This window comes from Rhinopithecus bieti, unplaced genomic scaffold, assembly GCF_001698545.2.
Source record: "Rhinopithecus bieti isolate Rb0 unplaced genomic scaffold, ASM169854v2 scaffold_19617, whole genome shotgun sequence".
Taxonomy (NCBI): Eukaryota; Metazoa; Chordata; class Mammalia; order Primates; family Cercopithecidae; genus Rhinopithecus; species Rhinopithecus bieti.
The window spans coordinates 1175585-1186152 of NW_016809622.1; the positions used below are offsets into that span (position 1 = coordinate 1175585).

The 10568-nt window shown below is 37.9% G+C and overlaps 1 protein-coding gene across 4 annotated transcripts in view; it reads right to left on the reverse strand.

The window, feature by feature from the left end:
- Positions 1-10568, reverse strand: part of BBS9 (Bardet-Biedl syndrome 9) — a 506926-nt gene that overhangs the window by 92189 nt on the left and 404169 nt on the right. The window lies entirely within an intron of this gene.

Genomic DNA, 10568 nt, shown 5'->3' on the forward strand with positions numbered 1-10568 from the left:
ACCAGTTTTTGTTGTTGTTGTTTGTTTGTTTTTTTGAGATGAAGTCTTGCTCTGTCAACCAGGCTGGAGTGCAGTGGCACGATTTTGGTTCACTGCAACTTCTGACCCCCGGGTTCAAGTCATTCTCCTGCCTCAGCCTCCCCATTAGCTGGGATTACAGGCGCCTGTCACCGCACCCAGCTAATTTTTGTATTTTTAGTAAAGACGGGGTTTCACCATCTTGGCCAGGCTGCTCTTGAACTCCTGACCTCGTGATCCACCTGCCTCCGCCTCCCAAAGTGCTGGGATTACCAGTGTGAGCCACCATGCCTGGCCTATGTTCCATCAATTCTAGGACATTTCTCCCCCACATCCCAGAAGTAGGACTGTGTCTTATACTCAGTGGTATATAACAACTTCTGGCTTTCAGGTTCTGGTCATGCTATAGTTTTCATTGCCTGAGTATGTACAGCCTTTATCTTAGCAGTCCATATCATGTCATGTCCACTGACCTGTGTGCAATGTGAATGCTCCTCATTGAATTAATTACCATTGAAATTATCTTTTAAAACTACACCATGACTTATCGTTGAGCAAAAAAGTTACTGTGTGCACAGAAAGGTATGGAAATAGTATAGTTAGAAGTATAAAGTTGAACTGAGTGAGGCAAACATTCATGACTGAAGAATGACAGCAATTTCATATTTTCTCAAAAAGCAAAAGCTAAGCTGTAAGCTTTCCAGGATGTGAGACAAGAAAATACACCCAGATAGAATAAACTGTGTTATGTTTTGTTATGGAAAGACACGCACAGAGATCACTATCCTATGTCAAGGTCAAGCAATACAACTAAGGTCAGGAAAAAAAACTGGCAAATCCCTGAAACAGATGTGGTTTAATTAATTAATGTATCATGTAGGACTATTGTTAGACCATTAAACATCAATTTGCCTAAAATTTCTTGCTAACTTTGGACAGAGGCCACTTAACTTCAGGCAACATACAGTTCAACCGAGGAGGAAAAATGAAGTTTTGAGTTTAGTCAAAAAGGAAAGTTTTTGAAAGGATGTAAGAGGCTCAGAAAAAAGAAATCATGAAGGCAACGGTGGCACACTCAAGAAATGCTGCACGAACAACGCTCTTTATAGTATACAGGACAATGCTACATGGAAAAACACAGCAATGAGCTGTAGTTTAATGACCTGTCATGATTTAGGGGAATCAAACTTTGAATGTGAAGAAGTTTCCGGGATACCTTACTCAATTTATGTTGCTTGTATCTTTCTTCTTATTCAGGCACAAGAGTAACATATGATAAAATTTATGTCTAAATACGTCTAAGAGAGCTCTTTCAATAATAAAAAATTTAAGTGATAAAACTATTATGTCATAGTTTAATTGGCTGTGTTTTTTTTTTTTTTCCCTGATTCATTCACAAAGCAATGCCATAACTTAGAGCAGATGGCATCTTATTGTTGAAATACAGTGGCAATAATAACTACCAATTCTTGGATGCCTGTCACATGCCAGGCACCATTATTTGGCACTTCATGTACATTACCTCAATTAGTCCTTACAAAGCCTTAAGATGTATATATAGAGTGTCCTCGTGAAACCTGCACACCTTTGAAAAGTCAGTGCCTACTGGGGTCATGCACCTAATGCAGTTTTTACAGCACTTAGCACCACCGTATTATTATTGTTGTTATTATTATTATCTTCCAAAGGATATCAATAATTAAGCACCAAAACCCTGAATCTGAAATGATAGTGAAGATACCCCAGGGAAATTCAATGTGTAGTTTAACTCATTGAGAACAAATCACTTTCAGTTACTTTGTGTAAGCAATATAATTTGGATATATATTTGCATATCTTATTGAAGGAGAAAAAATTTATTATATATTTTTCTCACTCGATGTTTATTATGTTATAGTAAATCATTTGCAGTACCCAAAGCTAACGAAGCTGGATTCCATTGTTTAAATTTTTTAAAATACAGGAAATTCCCTCTGTAACAGCTCCCATCCTAACCCCGTGAAAGGGGTGAGCCTGTGGTTCTGCACACCTCAGAAATGGCCATTTCCTGACTCTGTATAGACGGTGTTTTCCATCAAACTCCAGTTACCCCTTGATGAGAAAGGTACTAAAGAACTACATTCATTAACTTTCTTAGTATCATGTTCCCCTTCTGTACCGTTTGTTTACTGGTTCAGTAAGAATATAAAAAGAAAGCAACCTGAAATCAAATCCGAATGACCACTCTCACCTCTCCAAAGCAGAACCAGTCCTTGGGGAATAGTCTAGTTCACCACTGTACAGACAAGGAAACCAATACTCCGTGAGTTCCATCACTTGCTAAGGACACAAAGCTAGTTAAGTATTTGTTCCAAAAGGGATTTGAACCCACAGTCTGACCTAATTCTGTTCAACTGATATGCCACAGTTTATATTTTTCAACTATTAGCTTTTAGGTTGCTTTCAGTGCTTCATAATTCTAAATGTAAACATTATGGTACCAAATGGATTTTAGTTTACTGCTTTTAGTGCATTAAGTTAGATGACTGATGCCAAGTATAAGATTTGTTTTATGACTGACATTTTCTTAGAGGACTCTCGGAAAGACCATATCAGAAATAAGTGGGTATGTCTATTTCACCGTATGTCTGTCAGCACTGTATAGTAACAAATTTGGCTAAATCAATATAGGTGAAGGGTACCTAACAGTTGCTTTCACTTGTATATATTCATCACTGCTAAGATTGGAAATTTTTGTGTATACTGACTTGAATTATGAGGATATGTGAATGAACATATGTATGAATATTTATTTATGGTGGTTTGACTATAATCTATCTATATCTTTTAATATCTGTACAGGAGAGACCAGGTTTTGCTTTTATAAAACCCAAAAATATTTGAAGTATCTTAGAAAACGGGAGGGGTGTGGAAACAGAGGTAGTACACTTCCTTTTCAAAACTGATTAAAACTACACAGTTGTTAGACAAGCATCTGTAATTATGTGAGACATTATGAAAATAAATGGAGTATCAAGCAATACTTGTATACAACTATATGTTTAATTGCTTTAATTCTGTGGGGATGTAGATGAATATTTCCTTATATTGATTAGAATATAGGACAGGTACAGAAAATAATTTTAGAGAATTTAATGAGAAATAAATTGTATCACACCCTCCAAGTGAAATTCACAAGAGAATGGAAAGCCAGAATAAAGAGGGAGGAAATGAACATTGATTTACTTCTTAAAGAGAATATATGGAAGGGTAGAGAGAGGACACGATTTTAAGTGAAGAAAAAAATCCCTCTTCACTCTGGCTTAATGGAAGAAGCTGTGTACCCATGGTTCACCTTTCCCAGAATGTAGGGGGTAGCCGGGGAGTCACACAAAATGAGCTTTAGAAATCAGATATGGTAGAGCCAAGTGACTGAAGGTCTTCAATGCCTGGCACTGGAGTTCAATCTGAACAGGGGCCAAAAGAGCCATGTCAAGTGTGTACACAGCTGTGTGATGGGAGAGCACTGGGTTGTGAGTCCAGCAAAGATGTGGGGGGCACACCAATGCAGAGACACGGGCAAAAAGGCTACTTTGGATGCCAACACAGAAGGTTTTCAGGTGCAAAAACAGGGCCTGAGCCAAGGGGCTTTTCCAGAAAGATTTCCAAATGAACAACAGCAGGCCAGGGAGATGAACTGAACACAGAGATGCAGGGAGACACAGAGCCACATGTTGTGGTCCACAGCACAGAGGGCGTGCTGCTTTTAAAGGAAGGAAGGCCAGCAATTTCCATGTATATGTTTCTAAAACAATACTGTCACAGAAATGTTAAAATAATCTCTTTGTAATTAGCAGACTCAAACTAGGTCAGGGAAAGGTATTTTAAGAAAACTGAATTAATATAAACACATCTCTAGCCAGGAATAAAATTGGTAAGCATTATGAAGTTGATGATGATCACTATTTTCCTCACTGTGATTGTTTGAATTTAATTATTACACTATTCACATTTAAATCCTACTTTATTTCACGGAGGATTTGAAAAGGCATACAGAGAAAGTGACGCTTCAATTAATGCTTTATTTGGTTATTTAGTCTCCTTATTTTAAAATGCATAAATAGCAAATGTGTTCATTAAAGCACCCTTCAATATTTGATGTAAAGAAAGTTTTTAAAATTACACATCATAACTTGTGCGTTGTATTCTACTTGACTTCTATCCTATACTATATTCTACAGTACTTCAACTCTTTCACTTTTTCAAAACAGCAAGAAAACCATCAAAAAGGCTCTAAGATATATTATACTCAACTGTAGTGAGACAGAATATTACACAATTAAGTAATAGCACTTGCATCTCACTAGCAGCCACATAGGGTATGTGGTCATTATAACACGAAACTAGTTCTTTCATGTTTATCTTGCTGGCTAAGATCATGGGAATTACCAAACTATTTACTTTCTGCACGATGTTCCCATAGACAGTTATAATTGGGATGATACTTTAACAGTCACAAAGGCAGACTTAATACTGACACCAGACTTCCTCCTTTTGTTTGCCTTTTAAGAAGAGGTCATTAATAATGGCAATGATTAGCCATTGCAGTCATCACTCAACCCAGACAGCAAGCACAATGGCTCTTACATCAAATCTGACCTATGACGTAAAAGTCTCTCAACCTTGTAAGTGAGCTTTGATAATTCCCTCCACACAATAGCATTTCCTATTATAAACATCTGTTTTCTCACATGAACCACGTTGAACATGTTAAAAATAAGTTTCTCTTTCCATATCAGTTTGTAAAAGGGATAATCAATCAAGATATAAGGCTGAAGGCCCAAGTCTCCTTCCCCCACTGATATAAATTTCCATCCTAACTTTCCCAGGGGATTTTTAAGTTCAGTACTAGGGAAGGTAACTATTAAACCCTTAAGAACACAGTAAAGCTTTCCTTCTTCAAATTATAGATAATATCTACTAAAGACATTGAATGTACTTTAAAAGAAAAGAAATAGTCAGGCATAATGCTAAACAATGTGCTAAACAATTCCTTCCAACTCCAAGACTCTATGCAATCAGGTCCCCAAACCAGTGAGCTATTGCTCTTTTCATTAGAGATTCCTCTGGAGTCAGGTGAGCATAAATGAATATTAGAACAGACGCCTGATACAGGCAGTTTGGCAATATCAATACTGCTCCTCCTTGTTCTCTTGCCATAAGCTGAATGAAGAATTTTAGTCATTTAAGCTGTTTACTAAGATAATGAGAAGCAGATTTGTACAGAGATCAGGAAGGGCAAAGAGGATTCATCTACATACCAACTCCAAGTGACAATGACCACTTAGAATGCTGTATTCAAAAGGATTTGAGACCATGTGCAGGCTCAACAGAAAAAAATTCAACATGGTTACAATGTTTACCAAGGCCACATGGGGAATAGTAACAGCAGCACTTGTGCCAGCTTCTTGCCTCTTTTATGTGCATACATCTCCCCAGAGAAGTTTCTTCTTCCTAAAAGTGTCTGGTTATTGCACATCTGAACAGGCTGAACCTAGGATACCACAAATAAGTACTGCAAATGCAAACACCATGGTATAACTTAATGTCAGTATCTTACCCTACTTTCATTAGTGTGTCAAAATGTGCTGAGGTGGTTAACTCAACTGATAAGATGTTTTTTCTCTTGATGACTGACAGTGCTATGCAACAGAACTTTCTGCAATAACGGAAATGTCCTGTATCTGGGCTATCCAATGTGGTAGCCACTCATTCACATGTGGCTATTGGGTAGCTGAAATATAGCCAGTGTGTTCTTAATTTTATTCCTTTGTATTTAAATTTCACGAGGCAAGGGGCTATCATATTAGGCAGCACAGGACTAGAATGTTTGCTTGCAATGTTAAAGTAAATCCACAGAGGATTGGCTCTAAGTCTGTTTTGCTTCCTGAGGTGTGCTATGTGCCTAGAATACTGCCTAAAACATAGTATGTGCTAAGATATTCACTGAATGAATAAATGAGTAAAGAGATTTGTCCTATCAGGTCATCCTAAAGTATGGATGGTTTTGCATCTTTCGGCTTCTGTGCAGCATGATTAGAGGGAGATGTGTGTAATATCACAATTAAACACTCTCTCAGACTCAGACCAGTAACACAGCCCTCACTGGGCTTAGTAGATAAAGTATTTTCCATAGAACTTCAAGCAAACAGAGGGTCAATCAAGACATGTTTAAATTCTGCATTGAGAATTCAAATACCCTGAAATATCCTCAGCTCCTAATCTGAAAGATATGAAAACAATTTATTTTAAAATTGGCCTTTCTGATACTCTGCTGGAAGATTATTTTGGATGGCACTTCTTCACCCTCACAGGAAGATGGTAGGGACAATACTAGGTTATCAAACGAAACCGAGAGTAAGAGCTTTTTTAGGAGACACCAAATAGAGCATTTAATGTTCTTCTATAATGAAAAGACAGCTGGCACATATAACTTTGAGCACCTGCAAAAATTTACTTATAACAGTCTGCAATACCAGCATTTATTTGCCCTAAAATAGTATTGAGGAGTGACAAAAATGGAAAGGCATTATTAAAGAGACAGATCACAGACAACGATTAATTCTGTTCCAAATGAAACAGCATTTTAAACAAAATACTGTCAATATAGAGTGGAGAACATTACTTTTCATTAGCAATAGCACATTCTAAATATTTTTGCATTGTGAACCTGATGTCATTAGGGAGAAAATACCCAGAGTTGGCTATTGCATTTGGCTGCCTTTTAACACATGCCATCAAAATAATAACAAATCATTACACAGTGCTGTCTGAAACATAAACAAAACATCTTCTGAGCACTTTCTTTCACCTCTCAATACTTGTGGGGACATGTGACCTTGAGCTGAGAGGCTCTTCTGAAAATGTTGTCCACATGTCTACAGTTTTCCCCCTCACACGTGTACTCTGCCATCCACCCTCAACCAAACCATCTAAATTACATTCAGATTTTTGTGGTATCATAATAACTTCAATATGGGATATATTTTCAACATTCTGGTAAGAGAGTCCTTTCTTCCCTGCCTCACCCTTCTTCCAAGTTATTTCAGGTTTGCATATTTCATTTTCACATCTCAGTGGGATACCCATCATATAACATTTATTTGTGAGGTCTAAAGGCATAATGTGGGGGATTGTGAACTAGCATGTCAAAACCACATACTGCATGCGTATGTCTTAAAGAATGAAAAAGGATTCATTTTTTCTCAAGATGTATAAGCTGTCTCAACAGTATAAGTCCAAAGCGAATACCACAACCTAATTAAAGATGAAGAGCATAACAAGCAGTATTAAAATGTCTTTTTTGATTCATTCTTCTCCAAGTTATGTTTTTATCAAATGTCTTGTCTCATTAATGACTCCAAAGACATAATGAGTATAACATACCTTCTAATCTCACCAAATTCAGAAGAGAGTTGAAAGAATTTTCTTCTACATGTTTTGGGGGCTATGACAGTGGAGAATGTACAGGCAGGGTAGAAAGGGACTTTCAGGAGAGACTAAGTCCATTCACCTGCCTACAGGGATAAGCATGCTTATATATTCCCAGACGAATAAGACTTTTTAAAAATCTCTCAAGTAAGAAATACCACAATCTCTTCTGGGTACCAATTCCTACATTTAGAACATTTATTTCTAGGAAGGTCTTCCTTTGAGTTTAACCATGCTTCAGGGCCAGCTTCATGAGCATTCAAGCTCTGCAGTCACAAAGGGGCTCATGCTCAGAAGGACCACCTACCAGCCCTGCCTGGCTTAATGTTTTGTTGTCACCATCTTGAAATTTTTAATAATTTTACCTCTGAACTTGTGTTTCCTAAATGAACTATGATGAAGCAATGAAGCACATGTAGGAAAAGGGAAGATATATGCAGTATGCATGCCCCCTTTCTCCTTTCTGCCTCCTTCACATGTAGCCCCATGAGCTCTGAATTCCTGTGGCCCCATGATGAGTAGGGGTTCAGGGAGACTCAAAGCAACTCAAAGGACGGCATGTTATGTCTAGACTGATTAAGTGGGGACACTGGTAGCCCTGAGAGGCTTTCCATGAGAACCAGACACATTTTGAATAAAGAAGGAAGGCGACAGAGTTCAAAGCAACAGGAATGACTGAAGAAGCCCATTGTATCTTTTCTTACTCATGTTACTTCCCCTTTATTACCAAGTCACTTACAGTGAAAATGATAACATAGAAGGAAAGAAAAAGAGTGATACATAGTTCCTTTCCCTTTCAGACCTTCCTTTCTCATCGGTAAGCTGAAGGTAGAGAGCACAGGAAGATAGGCACACCTCAACAAATGAAATAAAAAGTTAAGTCTGGTGATTCCACAGTTCTATAAGAACAAAACATATGTGTACGTACAAGCTACAAAATATAAGTTGCGTAATTTTGATTCTGCATATGAGCCTAATGCTGTCATATCTGTATTTCAAAGAGGCACTGCACATTACAAAGACCAATGGTAAAATTCACACTAACAATTTAAATGTTTAATTTTTCTTACTTAGAACATAAAATAGCAAATAAAAAACGCCATGACAAGTCAGGAGAGACACCGCAGAAAGAAAAAAGCTTTGCTTTTAGTACCTGTTTTAACAGCACTTTAGCACCTTTTCCCCTACTTTTTGAACAAGGAAGTCTGTGTTTTCATTATGCACTGAGCCCTGCAAATTACGTAGCTGGCCCTGACTCGCTTCCTCATGCTCCACATTACATCCACTGCATCTATTCTTCGAGGTCACCATTTGTTAGTTTTCACCCTTTCCTTCATTCATCTACCCCACAAATATTGACTGCTCTGTGCTCAGGCACTGTGCCAGGTACTGAGGACACAAAAAGGAGTAAGATATTATCATTCCCCTTAAGTGTAGTTGTGAAGATGGACAAATAACCATGGAAAGTTAGTAAGACTGGGCCAGGTGTGATGGTTCATGCCTTGTAATCCCAGCACTTTGGGAGGCCAAGGCAGGTGGATCACTTGAGGTCAGGAGTTCAAGAACAGCCTGGCCAACATGGTAAAACTCTGTCTCTACAAAAAATACAAAAAAATTAGTTGGGCATGGTGGCGTGTGCCTGTAATCCCAGCTACTCGGGAGGCTGAGGCAGGAGAATCGCTTGAACCCAGGAGGCGGAAATTGCGGTGAGCTGAGATCGCACCATTGCACTCCAATCTGGGCAACAGAGCAAGACTCTGTCTAAAACACACACACACACACACACACACACACACACACACACAAAAATGATATTGCATGACTTTAGTGAGGACAATAAATAATAAACATAAAATGTACAAATCACTTCTAGTAATGATTGCTAACCTTTAGCACTCTATTTAATTATCTCATTTACTTCCTATTACAACTTATTGGGTAGGTCCTATTATTGTTTCCATCTCACAGCTACAGAAGAGAGGTTTAGAACAGTTAAGAAATTGAACCACAGTGATTTTGTCACTAAGTGATGGAACCAATAAAAGAAGTCACCCAAACCTGTTTGACTACGAAATCTGAGTTCATAAGTGACAGCTATCATTCTTATTAATATAATCCTAACCATTATTTATTTTCTAGTATTACAGTTGTGTCTCCATTTCTAGTTTCTCAAAGGTCAATTTTAGTTGCAATTTTGTCAATCAACTTATAATATATCATTCACCACTAAACAAAAATGTGTATTCTTTTTTTTCTTTTTTTTTTTTTGAGGTGGAGTCGAGATCGGTCCCCAGTCTGGAGTGCAGTGGCGCGGTATCAGCTCACTGCAACCTCCGCCTCTCAGGTTCAAGCGATTCTCCTGCCTCAGTCTCCCGAGTAGCTGGGATTACAGGCATGCGCCACGACGTCCAGCTAATTTTGTATTTTCAGTAGAGACGAGGTTTCCCCATGTTGGTCAGGCTGGTCTCAAACTCCCGACCTCAAGTGATCCACCCACCTCGGCCTCCCAAAGTGCTGAGATTACAGGCTTCAGCCACCATGCCCAGCCCAAAAATGTGTACTCTAACTTTTCCAATTTACTTATTAATAGTTTGGTTAGGACATAAAATATAGCTTCTTCTTTTTCTTTTTTTAATCTGACAATCATCTGACCTAACTGTAGAAAATTCAGTTCAGCTAATAAAACTGTGAAATAAAAACATGAAAATTACATTCATGATCTTGTTCACTAAAATATAGGCAGACAGACCTGTGTCCAAATCCTGGCTCTACAGCCAGGGTTTCAGAAAAGTACTTAACTCTTAAAGCCTAAATTTTCCCATAGGTAAAATGGGGATGGAAACAGTACTTTAACTACCTCATTGGCCCATGCTTAAGAGTAAATAATTCTTACAAAACACTTAAAATAACACCTGGGACCTAATAATCACTCAAAAAATTGTTAGTTTTACTATTACTATTTTTAGTTCTCAAATCTAGGTTTTAAAATGGATTTGAAATGATTTCCCCTTGAAATGTTTTCCTCCAATACGAAGAACTAAGTTCAAGGGTCTCGTAATTTCCGAGACATGTATTTTTTT